The sequence below is a fragment of the Schistocerca serialis genome, chromosome 6 (assembly GCF_023864345.2).
Source record: "Schistocerca serialis cubense isolate TAMUIC-IGC-003099 chromosome 6, iqSchSeri2.2, whole genome shotgun sequence".
In the NCBI taxonomy this organism is placed as follows: domain Eukaryota; kingdom Metazoa; phylum Arthropoda; class Insecta; order Orthoptera; family Acrididae; genus Schistocerca; species Schistocerca serialis.
The window spans coordinates 222,646,714-222,666,789 of NC_064643.1; the positions used below are offsets into that span (position 1 = coordinate 222,646,714).

The 20,076-nt window shown below is 46.6% G+C and overlaps 1 protein-coding gene and 1 pseudogene across 1 annotated transcript in view; both read right to left on the reverse strand.

Moving 5' to 3' along the window:
- LOC126484771 (LIM/homeobox protein Lhx2-like) overlaps nt 1–20,076 on the reverse strand; it is a 687,897-nt gene that overhangs the window by 616,614 nt on the left and 51,207 nt on the right. The window lies entirely within an intron of this gene.
- On the reverse strand, nt 3,988–4,105 carry LOC126485351 (5S ribosomal RNA; annotated as a pseudogene).

Genomic DNA, 20,076 nt, shown 5'->3' on the forward strand with positions numbered 1-20,076 from the left:
AGAAACCGTAATTCTGTTTTCATCCACACGAACTGTGAAAAAATATTCATCAACGGACGTATACTCTGTTTTCACAGTTGTAGTTGGGGTTGTTTTTTGAGGGAGAAGATCAGACAGCGAGGTCATCGGTCTCATCGGATTAGCAAAGGATGGGGAAGGAAGTCGGCCGTGCCCTTTCAAAGGAACCGTCCCCGCATTTGCCTGAAGCGATTTAGGGAAATCACGGAAAACCTAAATCAGGATGGCCGGACGCGGGATTGAACCGTCGTCCTTCCAAATGCGAGACCAGTGACAGTTTTAGTAATGAAAGACGTGTCGGTATGGTCTTTTTCAACTGCAGCATAATTTCTGCCACTAGAATCACAGTTCTAAAATAGACGAATACAATGGCGTTTCAGCCCTCAAAATCCGATTAGTAGTATCGAAAAATTACAGTTTTTAAGAGGTCAAGATTTATCTGTTTCGGACTTGAAACCAATTCCTCTCTTATTCGGAAGATCGTGTTGTTATACAGCTACCTAAATCACCCTTGAATAATGAGTTATAGTTTTCGTTAAGCTACCCTGCCGGCCGCGGTGGCCGTGCGGTTCTGGCGCTGCAGTCCGGAACCGCGGGACTGCTACGGTCGCAGGTTCGAATCCTGCCTCGGGGATGGGTGTGTGTGATGTCCTTAGGTTAGTTAGGTTTAAGTAGTTCTAAGTTCTAGGGGACTTATGACCTAAGATGTTGCGTCCCATAGTGCTCAGAGCCATTTGAACCATTAAGCTACGCTGGACAGCTGGCCGGAGTGGCCGAGCGGTTCTAGGCGCTTCAGTCTGGAACCGCGCGACCGCTACGGTCGCAGGTTCGAATCCTGCCTCGGGCATGGATGTGTGTGATGTCCTTAGGTTAGTTAGTTTTAAGTACTTCTAAGTTCTAGGGGACTGATGACCTCAGAAGTTAAGTCCCATAGTGCTCAGAGCCATTTGAACCATACGCTGGTCAAAGGGGATTTTCTGACGTGCGCAAATAATTTTTTATACGTATACCAGCTGCCTCGCGCCAAGAGTCGTCAGCACTTTTCCTCTGCTCATTCGGCAGATATATCCAATATCAGTTTTTCACTGTGACGCTGGAGTCAGCGAAACAGAAACTGTATTTCATTCTGACTCCAGTTACACATTGCTAAATCGAAACAGCAAGTATCTGCCGAAATGTCCAAAAAATGGGCCTGATGACTGAGGACAGAGTACTGAACAACATTAGATCAGAATGAGATTTTCACTCTGCAGAGGAGTGTGCGCTGACATGAAACTTCCTGGCAAATGAAAACTGTGTGCCGGACCGAAACTCGAACTCGGGACCTTTGCCTTTCGCGGGCAAGTCACCTACCAACTGAACTACCCAAGCACGACTCACGCCCCGTCCTCACAGCTTTACTTCTGCCAGTACCTCGTCTCCTACCTTTCAAACTTTACAGAAGCTCTCCTACGAACCTTGCAGAACTAGCACTCCTGAAAGAAACGATATTGCGGAGACATGGCTTAGCCACAGCCTTGGGGATGTTTCCAGAATGAGATTTTCTTTCTGCAGCCGAGTGTGCGCTGACATGAAACTTCCTGGCTAATTAAAACTGTGTGCGGACCGAGACTCGAACTCCGGACCTTTGCCTTTCGCGAGCAAGTATTCTACCATCTGTATAGGTATCCGCGTGCATAATACTGTAAGACTTCCGCAAAATTTCAGTCTAGACGGCAATTTATTAATAAGCAATTTATTAGTAACAGTCGAACACTTAAAATGTGTCAGCAAACAGCCAACTGCAGAATGAAATAAATGAATATCAGCTACACTGCGAGACTAGCATACACCAGTAACATTACAAAGAACTTAGTAAATTACACAGCTCTGAAAGCTCTTGCTAGCAACAGCGGCATCTGGCATCTACTGGTCTCACGAGATACTTTGTATCCACTTAATTTCTTTCGATCATGAAGATGGCTGTTGTGCCAAATGCGTAGCGTTTGTTGATAATACGGATACGGACTGATATGTCGTGTGAATACTTCCTATTTAGACGGATTATAAGGTCGGCGAGGAATTCATATGTCCTGCGTTCGGTATGTGACTAGTCACTCTGTAGTTGATAGATACTTAGATCGGTATTTTTCCTCTCAGCGTTTCTTTTCAGTTCTTCCACAGACCCTGCTCTTAACCCGGTAGCTTCCAGCATGCTTTGTAAGTGTGAAATCCACTGGTTATGTTCCGAAGGTGATTGGCAAAGTCCCTATGGCAGCTGTTTTAACTTATCATATAACTTCATGTTATGTTCCTTTAGGCACTGCTAACAGCTAAGGGCGCTCGAATAAATTTAGATCTTTGCGGCCAGATGACAGGCCTTTATAAAACTATCCAGCTCAGTAGCGGAGTGTGCTTTAATTCTGTTAATAGGGAAAGGTAGGGCTGGAGGAGAGCGGGTGAAGATACATATTTGTCTCTTCGCTATACTAATCAATTTGTCCCTAACATTTACTCTCCTCATCTCACCGCACTCAGCAAAAGGATACCCATTTCATCTCCGAGCAATGACATTATTAAAGCGAGAACGTAAGCAGATAACAACAACGACGTGACCGCGTGCTGCAGAGAAGCAGACTGACTGATGGTCAACAACTTTGTGATCACAGCGCGTGCGGCCGGGCTCAGTAAGAACAGTTCCAGCGACGCAGTGTTTGCCAGGCCGGCCATAGTGCACGGCACGGCACGGCACACAACGCCACAGTAAACAAGCGACTGTCAGTTACGGAAAGGCCACTTGAGAGCGGCGCGATGATCGAGCTCTTAATGACACTGGGTCGTCAGAGTTCATCACGATAGCAATGGCCGCTGGACTCGCCGCACAGCACATTCTTTTTTGAGTCAAACATATTGTTTACAAACTTCACAGCCTCGTAAAAAAGGGGAAGGGAGATTGGTCACTGTAGCATTAAGAGACTCTGCACAAACTCGGCTCAGGGAAGGATGACGAGGGAAGCTGCTTACGACCTTTCAAAAAACCATCCCGTCATTTGCAGCAAGAAATTTAAGATGATCACGGAATAACTATATCTGGATTGCCAAACGGGGATCTGAACGCCCGTCATCCCGAATACACCGCTCAGTTGCACCCTCTTATAGCCTGCAAAACAGGGAGATGAGATGGAGCTACTTCAAACACTGTTGCGCAGTTAACAGATGTTGGTCTGATAAATAAACGAGTCGAGTGTGGTTTTACCACAACATCTGTTTAGGAAATTTTCCCACCCTCGCCTCACAGCCAAGACTTAGAAAAAAAGTAAACATGAAAATTCAGTATGGTAGTTCCCACAAGTGACGGTGCCAGAGTACATTAGGGGCACATACTTACGATGGCGTATCACATCAACAAAAGACCCAAGTGGCTGAAATTGGAGTCATAGGTGCTTCGAAACCGCAAAAAAATAAATAAATAAATAAAAATAAAAAAAAATGTCCCGGCGGAGGTTCGAGTCCTCCCTCGGGCAAAGGTGTGTGTGTGTGTGTGTGTGTGTGTGTGTGTGTGTGTGTGTGTGTGTGTGTTCGTCCTTAGGATAATTTAGGTTAAGTAGTGTGTAAGCTTAGGGACTGATGACCTAAGCAGGTAAGTCCCATAAGATTTTACACACTTTTAAACTCTTTTTTTTTTAACAAAAAACAAACACAGATGAGTGACGACAAAATAATATGAGAGTGCTCTCAGCGCTACATAATAAAACAGGGAATAAAGTCTACTAAAATAAACTTCGTTAGAACAGGCTTCGGAAGGCCCAATGGCACCGACCGGCCGCCGTGTCATCCTCTCAGCCCTGGGACGTCACTGGATGCGGATACGGAGGGGCATGTGGTCAGCACACCACTCTCCCAGACGGTGTCAGTTTTCGTGACCGGAGCCGCTACTTCTCTGCCAAGTAGCTCCTCAGTTTGCCTCTCAAGGGCTGAGTGCACCCCGCTTGCCAACAGCGCTCGGCAGACCGGACGGTCACCCACCCAAGTGCTAGCCCAGCCCGACAGCGCGTAACTTCGGTGATCTGACGGGAACCGGTGCTACCACTGCGGCAAGGCCGTTGGCACTGTGGCTACTAGATTCGCAAAAAATTGACATAAAGCTATACGCCTGACTAGAGCACCGAGACGTCACCCCACCTTTGGCAATCAGTGTACTCTGCTAGTTGTGTACCATTTCAGAAACTGGACAGGGCTAAGGGAAGCAACTGATAGCTCAATATCGCACTGGGGTCCGCGATCGATTCCGGAACCGCAACACGATTTTTGCTTGTGACAGATGTTTCTCATAGCTAGAAATCCACTAAAAATTAGGAAAATGTCGTTTCCACTATGCTTTTCAAAAGTGAATATTTCACTGGATCTCCATGATAACCGGAGCTAGACATTATGTTCCACTAACAGTGCTGGAGGTAGCTATTCCTGCACTTTACCTTGAACAAAGATCGAATTAAATTCCTGATTTGCCGGCCGAAGTGGCCGTGCGGTTAATGGCGCTGCAGTCTGGAACCGCAAGTCCGCTACGGTCGCAGGTTCGAAATCTGCCTCGGGCATGGATGTTTGTGATGTCCTTAGGTTAGTTAGGTTTAACTAGTTCTAAGTTCTAGGGGACTAATGACCTCAGCAGTTAAGTCCCATAGTGCTCAGAGCCATTTGAACCATTTGAACCAAATTCCTGATTTCCTCGTTGAGTGTATCCTCAGCCGATGTCTTACTATCATGTTAACCCAGGTACTGGCTGTTAGCTGCTATGAGTGAAAGGCCTTCATTCATCTCTATACTCGTTGCTTTTGATAGACGAAGATCATGGTTAGTGATCTGAAAAAAAAGGAGTTCGTTTATGAGGTTACTTAAGAATGACAGTCTTATTTAATGTGTTTTTCCTGTGTGTTACCTTCTCATACCAGAATGTGATGCCAGCATGCTCACTTAAGTTTCTGTACTTTACAATTCTTGTTTAGCCATCCGCTGTGGCCGAGCGGTTCTACGCGTTTCAGTCCGGAACCGCGCTGCTGCTACGGTCGCAGGTTCGAATGCTGCCTCGGGCATGGATGTGTGTGATGTCCTTAGTTAGGTTTATATAGTTCTAAGTCTATGGGACTGATGACCTAAGACGTTAAGTCCCATAGTGCTTAGAGCCATTTGAACAATTCTTATTTGACAGCCTGTTCTGTGTTTGCACCGTCACATGTTTTCTTTGGTTCACACTCCTCAGCGCTGCGTTCTTTATGTCTCAAGGTTATCAAGTTATATTTTTCAGGTCTGTTCCATCAGTTTACTATGGTTCTATGATGTTCGTACCGCTAAGATTCTACCATTGAATGTCATTTACGACCGTTACATGTCGTTCACTTTTATTGTAGCTTGTGTGGAACATAATTTCGATTTTTAAGTTTAGTTGTATGTATTCACTTTTTTTAATTCTGAGCATGTCTCGGTGTGGCTTGATTTATCCAGAGATAGAGAGATAGAGAGAGAGAGAGCGAGAGCGAGAGAGAGAGAGAGAGAGAGAGAGAGCGAGAGCGAGAGAGAGCCTGCACGAGTCTGATGAAGCTATCTTCTTGCCTTATTCGAACCGAAATTTAGACTAAACACAAATAGTCCAGTCAAATTGCAGATATACCTTGCAAAAGGTGGGGTAGAAGATTTTATTTTTTTAACTCGTTCATATTGTTGGAAAGGTTACAAAACCAAGTTTTGCCAACAAAATTTCTCTTGGGAAAACTTTCTGCAGTCAAAAAACTTCGAAAATTTCGGACTTTTTTCAGTTTTTTTCAAAATATCTCAGTTTCATTTGCTCCTATCGCTTTAACGTCTATTATCTTTTTTAAAGAGCACAAAATTCTCTACAAATTTGATTCTTACCATTTTTTTCTACTCCTAGTATCTAAGGCGCTACAGTGCGTCAAAAAATAACAATTTTTCAAATTTCGAGCGAAGTGGCAAGATACCTTATTTTTGAAAACTATTTTTTCAGTTTCTGTTTGTGTAGTATAAATACATTATACATCATGCTAAATGTTGGAATTTACCACCTCACTTTCAGGTATTCAATTTCTCTGCATGCTACATGAGGACTGCTGGGCACCCAACTATTGTGACTCTTACGTCACTACCTGAAGTTCACTATGGGCCACGGCAGCCCTGGTATTTGTAAAACTATAAATATAAAAATACATCATTAAGAGATACACACACACACACACACACACACACACACACACATACACAAAATAAATTGTCTCAGGAAACTGAACTATTATTAGTGCAATAGGCAACCTAATTAGGTAGGTAATTATTCTTGTGTATAAAGGCCACACAGTTGACATTAAAAATAAGTAGCTTTATTACAATTAAAATGCATTGTCAGTTACTAAAAAATGTTGACAGTTCTGGGTGTTTAATACTTGTAATATCGCAATTTAGCGCATTTGAGGCAGGTATGAGCATCACTTCCAACGTTTTGATGGGCCAGGTTCCTAAGTGTCACCAGAAATACCTTGAGTTACGGATTCAGGGTCTGTGCATGGAGTTGATCCCAGATTGACCTCTTCTTTAAACAGAGAGTCAGCCTCAGCAAGTTCGTTGATTTCGTCAGCGGTTTCCTCAACATCCTCCATAACATCTTCTTCACTGTCTTCATATAAAAATTTTGGCACGTTTTCACAGTTGACCCCAATACATTTCTTGCAAATTGAAGAACATTTCAAACCCGCTTTTCTGCAGGAGCACGCTCCGCCACAGTTCAGCTTGCATGAGCATGAAACAATGTGAAGAAGTGCTTCAGGTGCTGGATCTTGGCTCATTGTAACGAATATTGGACCGCGGTAACTGTGACTCCAGCCCCATTTCTCAGGAGTTTTCCAGTTTCCCATCCAACTTTGGACTTGTTGGTTAGTCCGCAACGAATGATGTTGTGCAGCATCTTGTGTATTTGGCAACCGTGCAAGATTCAGTTTGCTTTTTGTGGCAGACTTGGCGAATAGGTGGTACCGCAAATGGTCTAGTTTGTGGGAACTGCTGACACCTCCACCATACAATACGATAGTAACCTGTTCTCCTGCTGTTATTATTTCTTCACGGGCAGCATGTGGTTTATTGAACGTGCAAAGCGCTGAGGTTAGGTGTTCATTTTTCGCAACAATATTGCAGCACTTAATTTTTCCTTGACCCAAAAAAGAGGATGTTGCATCACATCTGCTAAAGGCGTGAGTGAACAGGATATATTCGCTGTCAAACTTGTAAGATGCAGTGGAAAACCACTTGTCTTCTGCATTTCCTCTTTCCGGCTTTGAGAAAAACAAGTTTTCAATGCCTTGCCCTAAACCGGTCATGAGCAAAAGCAGGTCAACATCTTCTCCTACAATGACAACACTTCCAAAATCTTTGGTTCTTGAAATGGCAGATGTTACAATCATAACGTCAGCATCTTCTTGTGCCTGGCTTTGATGCTGTTTCAGCTATCACCACATCGTCACCATATTTCTGGAAAAGGCGAGCCTTGACAGTTCGAATATCAGGACGAGGTGATGTGGGTATTTGCACTCACAGATCGTCCATAGAAAACTGACATTCTCCCGTATTGGTTTCCAGGTAGGCAAATATAGCCTCCATGCCTTCATCTACTTGTGTTGCAGGTCGGTAAACTCGATTCTGTCCAGTAGCTGAAACACGGTGAAAGAACTTTCTGTAGCAAAATCTGTGGTATCACCCATCTGAAGCAACCAAATCATTTACATTTTGAATCCGCTCTATCACTTGTTGACCAAATTCATCACCACGTCGTTTAGCCTGTTCTAATACTGTCGATTGCACTTCCAATTTCATTACTTTGTAAAAAAAATTTCGTTTGGTTCAAATGGCTCTGAGCACTATGGGACTTACCATCTACGGTCATCAGTCCCCTGGAACTTAGAACTACTTAAACCTAACTAACCTAAAGACATCACACACATCCATGCTCGATGCAGGATTCGAACCTGCGACCGTAGCGGTCACGCGGTTCCAGACTGAAGCGCCTAGAACCGCACGGCCACACCGGTCGGCTTCTTTTTCACGTTGCGTCCACCACTCACCACAGTTTTTTCGCAAATGAAACACAAATTCATGTCAGACATACTCATTTTCAGCACCACAACATATACTGAATGGAAGCGACTCCAAACTGTGGGACCCTTATTGTTGTGTGCTAATAGCTGTCAGCGCGCTGTGAACAATCACCAGAGATAATCGCCTTCCGCCCGCCAAAGAATAAATACGCTTTTGCCCGCTAAAGAACAATTCCTACATACTTTTTCTTATAACTGATCATTAACGTCAATCAACTGTAGAAAATGTATGGCACCTGCATGCAATCATATTACATATTGTAACATAAATAAACTTCACGCAATCCGACGTGAATGTGATCGTAGTTACTGAATATGATGCTGTTTGTCCTGGCCCTGCAGCAGAGTGGGATGGTAAATTCCAATGAATAACATGATGAGTAATATGTTTATACTACACAAATAGAAACTGAAATAACAGTGTTCAAAAATTAGGTAATTTGTCACTTTGCTCGAAATTTGAAAAATTGATATTTTTTGATGCGCTATAGCGCCTTAGATACTGGGAGTAGAAAAAAATAGTAAGAATCAAATTTGTAGAGAATTTTGTGCTCTTTAAAAAAGAAAATAGACGTTAAAGCGATAGGAGCAAATAAAACTGAGATATTTTGAAAAAACTGAAAAAGTCCGAAATTTTCGAAGTTTTTTGACTGCAGAAAGTTTTCCCAAGAGAAATTTTGTTGGTAAAACTTGGTTTTCTAACCTTTCCAACAATATGAACGAGTTAAAAAAATAAAATCTTCTACCCCACCTTTCTCAAGGTACAGGCTTTTTTTCTGACAGTTTCACAGGACTAAACTGAAATTTGTGATGTTTAGATTTGCGACGATATCAGAGATGTCAGTTTTCGAGAACAAAGATGGCAATACGACACTAGTTTCAGGAAACACGGTTATCGAGACTCAAAACTGATATAAGAGACAACGTGCTCCGACAAAAGAATTCCGAAAATATGATTTTGTTTTTACTAAATCGAATTTACACTGCACCCATGAAGAGCTTCGATTATCATCCACATCGATACCTACTAGTACACTGCTTAATTCAATCATCGGCTTGAATATCACTCCACTTCCAGTACCGACCGTGCTTAAAAATTTTCCGCCCATTTCAGCGCCTCACTCCTACACTCTTCTACGATTGCTGAGCACCGAGAAAAAGCCCGCTAGCTGGGGCAGGTAGTCTGCCCTCCTGGCCAAGTGATGTACCGACGTCAGGCGCGTCCGATTTCATCAATGTCACTTTCCGTCAGGCAGGACTGGCCGTCAAGAGGCAGGCCCTTAACGGCCGCCCATGAAACTTTCAGGCGCTGCGCTGCGCTCCGCGGAAGGACAGCTAGCTACCTCACCTCTGCCCTCTCCCCCACGCGAGTGATCGCCCGGCTGACCGCTGGCCAGTCGCGTGGGAATAAAGCCATAACAGCTGCCCGCGCCAGCGCTTGCTCGACTTGCCCATAACGGGAGCGGCCGACGACGCCAGAATGTAAACCAAACAACCTGTCTCTCCCTCCGTTTCAAGTACTGGGCCAGCAGACGAGACCTCATACTTCGCTACAAGCACCGAAGACAATAACGGAAAAATTGGAAGCAAGGTCAGGGTTGAACGCCCCGTCGACGACGAGGTCATTAGGGACCTCCCTATTTGGACAGGTTACGAGATTTCGTCAAAGTTAATAACAACATCTCGGTAAGAATCAAGCAAGCGACGACGAAACTAGCGGATTTTGTTACACTGAAGAGCCAAAGAAATTTATACACCTGCCTAAAATCGCGTAGAGCCCCCGCGAGCACGCAGAAGTGCCGCAACACGACGCGGTATGGACTGGACCAATGTCTGAAGTAGTGCTAGAGGGAAGTGACACCATGAATCCTGCAGGGCTATCATAAATCCGTAAGAGTGTGAGGGGGTGGAGATCGCTTCTGAACAGTACGTTGCAAGGCATCCTAGATATGCTCAATAATGCTTATGCCTGAGGAATTTGGTGGTCAGAGGGAGCGTTTAAACTCAAAAGAGTGTTCCTGGATCCACTACGTGACAATTCGGGGCGTGTTGGGTGTCCTACTGTCCTGCTGGAGTTGCCCAAGTCCTTCGGAATGCACAGCGAACATTAATGGATGCAGGTGAGCAGACAAGATGCTTACGTACATGTCACCTATCAGAGTTGTATCTAGACGTATCAGGGATCCCATATCACTCCAACTGCACACGCCCCACACTATTACAGAGCCTCCACCAGCTTGAACAGTCCCCTACTGGCATGCAGGGTCCATGGATTCATGAGGTTGTCTCCGTACCCGTACACGTCCATCCGCTCGATACAGATTGAAACGAGACTCGTCCAACCATGCAACATGTTTACAATCATCAACAGTCCAATGTCGGTGTTGACGGACTCCGAGCGAGACGTAAAGCTTTGTATCGTGCAGTCATCAAGGGTACACGAGTGGGCCTTCGGCTCCGAAAACCCACATTGAAGATGTTTCGTTGAATGATTCGCAATCTGATACTTATCGTCGGCCCAGCATTGAAATCTGCAGCAAATTTCGGAAAGGTTGTGCTTCTGTCACGTTGAACGATACTCTTCAATCGTCGTTGGTCCCTTTCTTGCATGATCTTTTTCCGGCCGTAGCGATGTCGGAGATTCGATGTTTTATCGGATTCCTGATATTCACGGTACACTCATAAGATTGTCGTACGGGAAAATCCCTATTTCATCGCTACCTCGGAGATGTTGTGTCCTATCGCTCGTGCGCCACTACAACATAACGTTCGAACTCACTTAAATCTTGATAACCTGCCATTGTAGCAACAGTAACCAATCTAACAACTGAGCCAGACACTTGTTGTCTTTTATAGGCGTTGCCGACCACAGCGCCGTCTTCTGCCTGTTTACATATCTCTGTATTTGAATACGAATGCCTAGACCAGTTTCTTTGGCGCTTCAGTGCATTCTTCATTACACACTCACGACTAGTACGCCATCAACATCTGAAATGTAACGTCCGCTGCTCACAGTGCCGTCAGTGCGAACAAGAGGTGACTGAGACGTGTAACCAATGGCACCCCATACCACCACGCCGGGTGATACGCCAGTATGGCGATAATGAATACACGCTTCCTATGTGCGTTCACCGCGATGTCGCCAAACACGGATGCGACCATCAAGATGCTGTAAACAGAACCTGGATTAATCCGAAAAAATGACGTTTTGCCATTCGCGCACCCAGGTTCGTCATTGAGTACACCATCGCAGGCGCTCCTGTCTGTGATGCGGCGTCAAGGGTAACCGCAGTTATGGTCTCCGAGCTCATGGTCCATGCTGCTGCAAACTTCGTCGAACTGTTCGTGCAGATGGTTGTTGTCTTGCGAAAGTCCCCATCTGTTGACTCAGGGATCGAGACGTGGCTGCACGATCCGTTACAGCCATGTGGGTAAGATGCCTGTCATTTCGACTGCTAGACATACGACGCCGTTGGGATCCAGCAAGGCGTTCCGTATTATCCTCCTGAACCCACCGATTCAATATTCTGCTAACAGTCATTGGATCTTGACCAACGCGAGCAGCAATGTCGCGATACAATAAACCGCAATCGTGATAGGCTACATTCCGACCTTTATCAAAGTCGGAAGCGTGATGGTACGCATTTCTCCTCCTTACACGAGGCATCACAACAACTTTTCACCAGGCAACACCTGTTTGTGCATGAGAAATCGGTTGGAAACGTTTCTCATTTCAGCACGTTGTAGGTGTCGCCACCGGCGCCAACCTTCTGTGAATGCTCTGTAAAGCTGATCATTTGCATATCACAGCATCTTCTTCCTGTCCGTTAAATTTCGCGTCTGTAGCACGTCATCTTCGTGGTGTAGAAATTTTAATAGCCAGTGGTGTAGTCAGTAATCTCTTGGGATGCGTAACATGCATACGTCTCCATACTGACCACACGCAATGGCATGTTTTTCCTATGGGCTCTTATTTTGCATTTCTACGTATTTGTATTTGATTGGATATTAACCATCTCCAAAGTGCTACTCCTGTGGTCCCTGTTCCTTTCCATATTTTCTGATGATGACTGTAACTGAAACGCGTTGATAAATCAGTCGCCTTATAGTCAACGAATATTTTAAAAAACATGTCACATGTTGTAGCAATACCTGACATCCAAGTTCAGTTCGACTCTATGCCCCTAGAAGCTACAGCCAATATTGCTGCCAGAGAAATCAGTCCTGTCCATTTAGTTCCGCATCTTGCATACCTGCGTGTCATCTATAAAGGTAATCACGTGTCCTTCCTACTACGCTCTTTACGCACAGTAATAAATATTTCATCATTTGCGATCCTCCCTTATTTCGCAATTTTAATGGCTGGTTGCAGTTCGAATGCAACAGAGTGCAGAAATTCATTATCGAGCGCTAAGCTGCGTTCCTCGCTAGCAGGACACCCAGCACAGTGTCAGGTCTTTGAGGAGCACCTGCAGTCGTGGGCGTTGCAGACAATGGTCGCCCCGGACTCAAAACTCGGTTGGCTCCTCTCGCCTCCCTGGACACTGGGGCCCTCGAATAGCTGCCGGCTGCCGCTGCCCGGCGCGGCCAGGCATTAGTTCCGGAGCAGAAAGAATCCTCATTTCGCAGGAGTTGGCGCGCGGGAACAATGGCGGGCGGATCGCACGTGGCCGGGCGTCCAGCGCGACCCCACATATTGCCGCCGCGACAGCTATTCAACCGCCGTCCCCCACAGCCCCCCCTCCCTGCCCAGTCATACTTATATTGCCAGCGCCACGCCTCATATTAGAGTCATGGCGGCCGGCAGCGCCTCCTACCTACACAGACAAACGACAAAAACGTCGTACTCGGCCGCTGCAAACTCATATTGCTGCCTTCTGTACTCCTCAGTTCCGAGGCAACCCTTTTCAGAGAGCCACGTCACTTGCGATCGCCTCCTGATTCTGGAGATTTCGGCCAGTTCGGCTACCGAGCACAAATTCCGAATCTTTATACACTCTCAGACAAGAAAACGACTCACTGCAAAGAAGTTACGCAAATTGCTCACAAACTGACATTCGTATTCGTACAGGTATCGATGGAAAATGCAAAACTGTAGGCTGTGGTAGCCGACAGATGAATGTGCGATGCTGCAGCACAATTCCAGCGTGCGGCTGGCAAGGATAGTAAACAGGGGCATGTCGATAGGTTGGTTCGTTGGTTGTTTGGGGGGAAGAGACCAAACAGCGAGGCCATCGTTCTCATCGGAATAGGGAAGGATGGGAAAGGAAGGCGGCCGCGCCCTTTCAAAGGAACCATCCCGGCATTTGCCTGGAGCGATTTAGGGAAATCACGGGAAACCTAAATCAGGATGGCCGGACGCGGGATTGAACCGTCGTCCTCCCGAATGCGAGTCCAGTGTGCTAACCACTGCGCCTCCTCGCTCGGTTGGCATGTCGATACAAGGGCGTGAGGTCTTTGCGGATTTCATTTCTTACATTAAGCTGAATGGTAACAATGCCTCGCAGACAGGCTGTTAAGTAGGCTGTTTAGGTTTTTATGTTGATAACGCCACGTAGTGCTATGTATGAAAATCACTGACAGTGCTTTGTGTAGTTTGTGGCTGGTTGGCATTGTTGGAATATTCACTATTGTAGTGTTGGGCAGTTGGATATGAACAAAAAAATGGCTCTGAGAACTATGGGACTCAACTGCTGAGGTCATTAGTCCCCTATAAATTAGAACTAGTTAAACCTAACTAACGTAAGGACATCACAAACATCCATGCCCGAGGCAGGATTCGAACCTGCGACCGTAGCGGTCTTGCGGTTCCAGACTGCAGCGCCTTTAACCGCACAGCCACTTCGGGCGGCTTTGATATGAACAGCGCGTAGCGCTGCACAGTTGGAGGTGAGCCGCCAGCAGTGGTGGATGTGGGGAAAGAGATGGCAGAGTTTTGAGAGCGGACGATCTGGACGTGTATCCATCAGAAAAAAGGAAATTTGTAAGACTGGATGTCATAAACTGATATATATATTATGACTTTTGAACACTATTAAGGTAAATACATCGTTTGTTCTCCATCAAAATCTTTCATTTGCTAACTATGCGTATCAGTAGTTAGTGCCTTCAGTAGTTAGAATCTTTCATTTAGCTGGCAGTATTGGCGATCGCTGTATTGCAGTAGTTCGAGTAACGAAGATTTTGTGAGGTAAATGTTTCATGAAAGGTATGGATTATTGTTAGTCAGGGCCATTCTTTTGTAGAGATTATTGAAAGATTGCGTTGCGCTAAAAATATTGTGTGTCAGTTTAGTGTATATCAGAATAAGTAAAGAGAGAAATGTCTGAGAACGTTCAGTTTTGCTCAGCCCTTTGAAAAACAAATAATGTAGAAGTTTACCAGCACAGCCATTCATAATTTTTCTAAGGGGACGTTTCAATACATACCCAGGCAATGCCGGGTACTCAGATAGTTATACATAATTACAACTTAAATGCAGCAATCTGTTCATAATTCCAAAATAAATGCCATAAAATGATTTTATGTTTGATGATTTATGTCTACAATAGCCTCAGAATTATCATACACACATAAAAAAAGTTTTGCATCACCCCAGTTCCCAGAACTCCTAAAGACAGACGTTCACTGTGAATACTGTATCACAGACACAATCCCTTTGACTGTTCATAGACGTCACTAAACCCGCCCGAAGATGTAAACAACCATGCATGATCAGCGCCTATTAGACGGAGGGGGTCCGGCAGCCAATCGGTTCCAGTCATTCCACTAGGAAGGAGGTACACGGCTCGTGTTGTCTGTAGTTCAAGTATGCCTAGACGGTCAATACCGTTTATCCATCGCGTCCGCATTGTTACTTTGTGCCAGCAAGGGCTCTCAACAAGGGAGGAGTCTTGGCGTCTCAGAGTGAACCAAAGCGATGTTTTTCGGATATGGAGGAAATACACAGAGACAGGAACTATCGATGACATGCCTCTCTAATACCGCCCAAGGGCTACTACTGCAGTGGATGACCGCTAACTACGGATAATGGCTCGGAGGAACCCTGACAGCAACGCCACGATGTTGAATAATGCTTTTTGTGCAGCCACAGGACGTCGTGTTACGACTCAAACGGTGCGCAGTAGGCTGTATGCTGCGCAATTTCACTCCAGACGCCATGCAGTGCAGTTCAGAAGGGCCCAACAACATGCCGAACGGACCGCTCAGGATACGCATCATGTTCTCTTGACCGATCAGTGTCGCATATGCCTTCAACCAGACAATCGTCGGAGACGTGTTTGGAGGCAACCCGGTCAGGCTGAACGCCTAAGACTCACTATCCAGCGAGTGCAGCAAGGTGGGAGTTCCCTGATGTTTTGGGGTGGCTTTATGTGAGGCCGACGTACGCCGCTGGTGGTTATCGAAGGCGCCGTTACGGCTGTACGATACGTGAATGCCATCCTCCGACTGATAGTGCAAGCATATCGGCAGCATACTGGCGAGTCATTCGTCTTCTTGGACAATTCACGCCCCCGTCGTGCACATTTTGTGAAGGACTTCCTTCATGATAATGACATCGCTCGACTAGAGTGGGCAGCATGTTCTCCAGACATGAACCCTATCGAACATGTCTGGCATAGTTTGAAAAGGGTTGTTTAAGGACGACGTGATCCACCTACCACTCTGAAGGATCTACGCCCGAATCGCCGTTGAGGAGTGGGACACACTGGACCAACAGTGCCTTGATGAACTTGCTGACAGTATGCCACGACGAATACAGGCATGCATCAAAGCAAGAGGACAAGTTACTGGGTCTTAGACATACCGGTGTGTACGGCAATCTGGACCAACACCTCTGAAGGTGTCGCTGTATGGTGATACAACATGCAGTGCGTGGTTTTCATGAGCAATAAAAAGGGTGAAAATGGTGGTTATGTTGATCTCTATTCCAATTTCCTCGGCACGGAAACGAGGTAATGCAAAACTCTTTTTGCTGTGTGTATGTACATTTATATGTTTGTGACGAGTTTGTAATCTTAAATGAAAGTGTGTTTTAACTTTTTACTTATTGCACATCCATGAGTATTATCCACTTAGGATCTGCAGCCCTGTAACAAATCGGTTGCTGCTTCTGCGTGGAAGAGAGCGACACGAGAATGCGGAAGAGATTAAACGAAGTATAAACAGTTGGTGGGCGGATCGCAGAGCAAAGCTCGTGTAAAGAAAATGTCAGAGCCGAACAAAGGCTGAAAGGCGTATGACGGCAAACAACACGCCCCGCTAGCTAGCTATTCACGCGGAAGAGAGTAGCCTAGTTGAGTCCGACTCCTCGGCTGCAGTACCTGCCCATATACGGGCGAACGCATTCCATTGTCGGCGCCGCACCGCGCCTCGCCGCCTAGTGTTTCGTAACGCTGGAATCGCCGACGCACAAAGAACGGGTGCGCCCGTTTCGAAACGCCTGGCGCTGCTCTCGCACCTACGCGGTGCGTAGTACGCAATCGCACGCACTCTCGAGCGCTCGCTAGCACCCCGGCCCAAGAGAACTGCTGCGTTGCTATCTAATGTGCTGCAGATATACACTCCTGGAAATTGAAATAAGAACACCGTGAATTCATTGTCCCAGGAAGGGGAAACTTTATTGACACATTCCTGGGGTCAGATACATCACATGATCACACTGACAGAACCACAGGCACATAGACACAGGCAACAGAGCATGCACAATGTCGGCACTAGTACAGTGTATATCCACCTTTCGCAGCAATGCAGGCTGCTATTCTCCCATGGAGACGATCGTAGAGATGCTGGATGTGGTCCTGTGGAACGGCTTGCCATGCCATTTCCACCTGGCGCCTCAGTTGGACCAGCGTTCGTGCTGGACGTGCAGACCGCGTGAGACGACGCTTCATCCAGTCCCAAACATGCTCAATGGGGGACAGGTCCGGAGATCTTGCTGGCCAGGGTAGTTGACTTACACCTTCTAGAGCACGTTGGGTGGCACGGGATACATGCGGACGTGCATTGTCCTGTTGGAACAGCAAGTTCACTTGCCGGTCTAGGAATGGTAGAACGATGGGTTCGATGATGGTTTGGATGTACCGTGCACTATTCAGTGTCCCCCTCGACGATCACCAGTGGTGTACGGCCAGTGTAGGAGATCGCTCCCCACACCATGATGCCGGGTGTTGGCCCTGTGTGCCTCGGTCGTATGCAGTCCTGATTGTGGCGCTCACCTACACGGCGCCAAACACGCATACGACCATCATTGGCACCAAGGCAGAAGCGACTCTCATCGCTGAAGACGACACGTCTCCATTCGTCCCTCCATTCACGCCTGTCGCGACACCACTGGAGGCGGGCTGCACGATGTTGGGGCGTGAGCGGAAGACGGCCTAACGGTGTGCGGGACCGTAGCCCAGCTTCATGGAGACGGTTGCGAATGGTCCTCGTCGATACCCCAGGAGCAACAGTGTCCCTAATTTGCTGGGAAGTGGCGGTGCAGTCCACTACGGCACTGCGTAGGATCCTACGGTCTTGGCGTGCATCCGTGCGTCGCTGCGGTCCGGTCCCAGGTCGACGGGCACGTGCAGCTTCCGCCGACCACTGGCGACAACATCGATGTACTGTGGAGACCTCACGCCCCACGTGTTGAACAATTCGGCGGTACGTCCACCCGGCCTCCCGCATGCCCACTATACGCCCTCGCTCAAAGTCCGTCAACTGCACATACGGTTCACGTCCACGCTGTCGCGGCATGCTACCAGTGTTAAAGACTGCGATGGAGCTCCGTATGCCACGGCAAACTGGCTGACACTGACGGCGGCGGTGCACAAATGTTGCGCAGCTAGCGCCATTCGACGGCCAACACCGCGGTTCCTGGTGTGTCCGCTGTGCCGTGCGTGTGATCATTGCTTGTACAGCCCTCTCGCAGTGTCCGGAGCAAGTATGGTGGGTCTGACACACCGGTGTCAATGTGTTCTTTTTTCCATTTCCAGGAGTGTATTTCACAGTCATCTGTCTAACAATATACGGCTACGTCCCCTCTCACTCACCACTGCTCTTACCTCTTCGAGTGCCAATGAAACGAAATGTATGGCGTTATTGACTTGGAGACGCTGTCAAGGGTTTTTCGGCCGCCTGGTAAAAGGTTTTCTATTTGACGCCAATTGTCCGCAGCTCGTGGTCGTGCGGTAGCGTTCTCGCTTCCCACGCCCGGATTCCCGGGTTCGATTCCCGGCGGGGTCAGGGATTTTCTCTGCCTCGTGATGACCGGGTGTTGTGTGCTGTTCTTAGGTTAGTTAGGTTTAAGTAGTTCTAAGTTCTAGGGCACTGATGACCATAGATGTTAAGTCCCATAGTGCTCAGAGCAATTTGAACCATTTGACGCCAATTCGGCGGCTTGTGCATCGCTGAAGATGAGATAAAATGGAGAGGAGAAGACGAACACCCAGTCCCCGAGCGAGGAAAATATCCGACCCGGCCGGAAATTCGGGACCTCGCGATCTAAAGGCAGCGTTGCTAGTAGCTAGACCACGACAGTGTGAAGGCTACGAAGACTAGTCAACTCTCTTTATTTACTCGTCATAAGTTCAGAAATGAAATGATCGTATGCCATTGTTGGCCTGGAGGCTCCGTCCAGGGAAGTTCGGCCGCCGTATTGCAAGACGTAGTTCATGTGACGCCAACAATGGGCGACTTGCGTGTTGATGAGGATGAGATGATGATAAGGGCAACACAACACCCAGTCCACTGGGGGAAGAAAATCTCCAACCCAGCCGGGCCTGCTGCATGGTAGGCAAGCACGTTACCACTCAGCTAAGCAGGCGGACATAAGTTCAGAATATGGCGTGTATTGTTTTTAAAGGTATAACCGAGCAGTTGTGAACTCACAACAGACAGTTGACCTTTTTTTCAGATATCTTCCGCTACGTGTTTAATAAAGATTATTGTCATTCTCATGTTTTTCATATTCCTCCAGTTGTTCCGAATCTATCGACAGGGGCTGAAAATCTTCTTGTAATCATCTCCCTCGTTCAGCACAGTGTTTTCTTCCAGAAGAAGTAGTTAACGGAGCAAATAAACCTACTTCGTAGATAACCCTGTCAGTGCAAATTCGGAATGTCAGCCGCTGGTTTGATAAACTGCGGGTCCAGTTTTGCTATTGGTAACTTGTAGTCAGTCGGTTGATCCGATGCCGCTTCGCATTGCTAATCTTTGTACCTCTACACACCGGCTAGACCCAATATTCCACATGTTGTTGTTGTTGTTGTTGTTGTTGTGGTCGTTAGTCTTGAGACTGGTTTGATGCAGCTCTCCATGCTACTCTATCCTGTGCAAGCTTCTTCATCTCCCAGTACCTACTGCAACCTACATCCTTCTCAATCTGCTTAGTGTATTCATCTGTTGGTCTCCCTCTACGATTTTTACCCTCCACGCTGCCCTTCAGTACTAAATTGGTGATCCCTTGATGCCTCAGAACATGTCCTACCAACCGGTTCCTTCTTCTAGTCAAGTTCCACATAATTCCACATGATGATCTCATATTTTCTAGTATTTTATACCACACAGCTTTTCCTTGTTTATTGGTCATTATGGTGCAAAGTACCCCTGTACAGCTTAGCTCACTGTCCCACAAACGTCGCCCTACTTATGATAAGGATTTCCCACTGTTTTTATTTTTTATTTATTTTTTTGCCCGTGTGCCCTACTTGTCCGTTTCTGAAATACCATTTTTCAGGTACTCCTTCCCCAATTTTCCCTCAGTCAGTGTTTCACAAAACGTGCTGCCCAAACGTAATACCCTGAACTGCATCTCAGATCGAGTACCGGTCCTCTTTATTATTAAGCGATTATCCCCGTAGCTGGCACAAGTTGCAGCTTGTCTTTCAAGCAACTTTCAAGGCCAACAAAAACAAATGTAACTGTCAATATTTCACGTAATTAT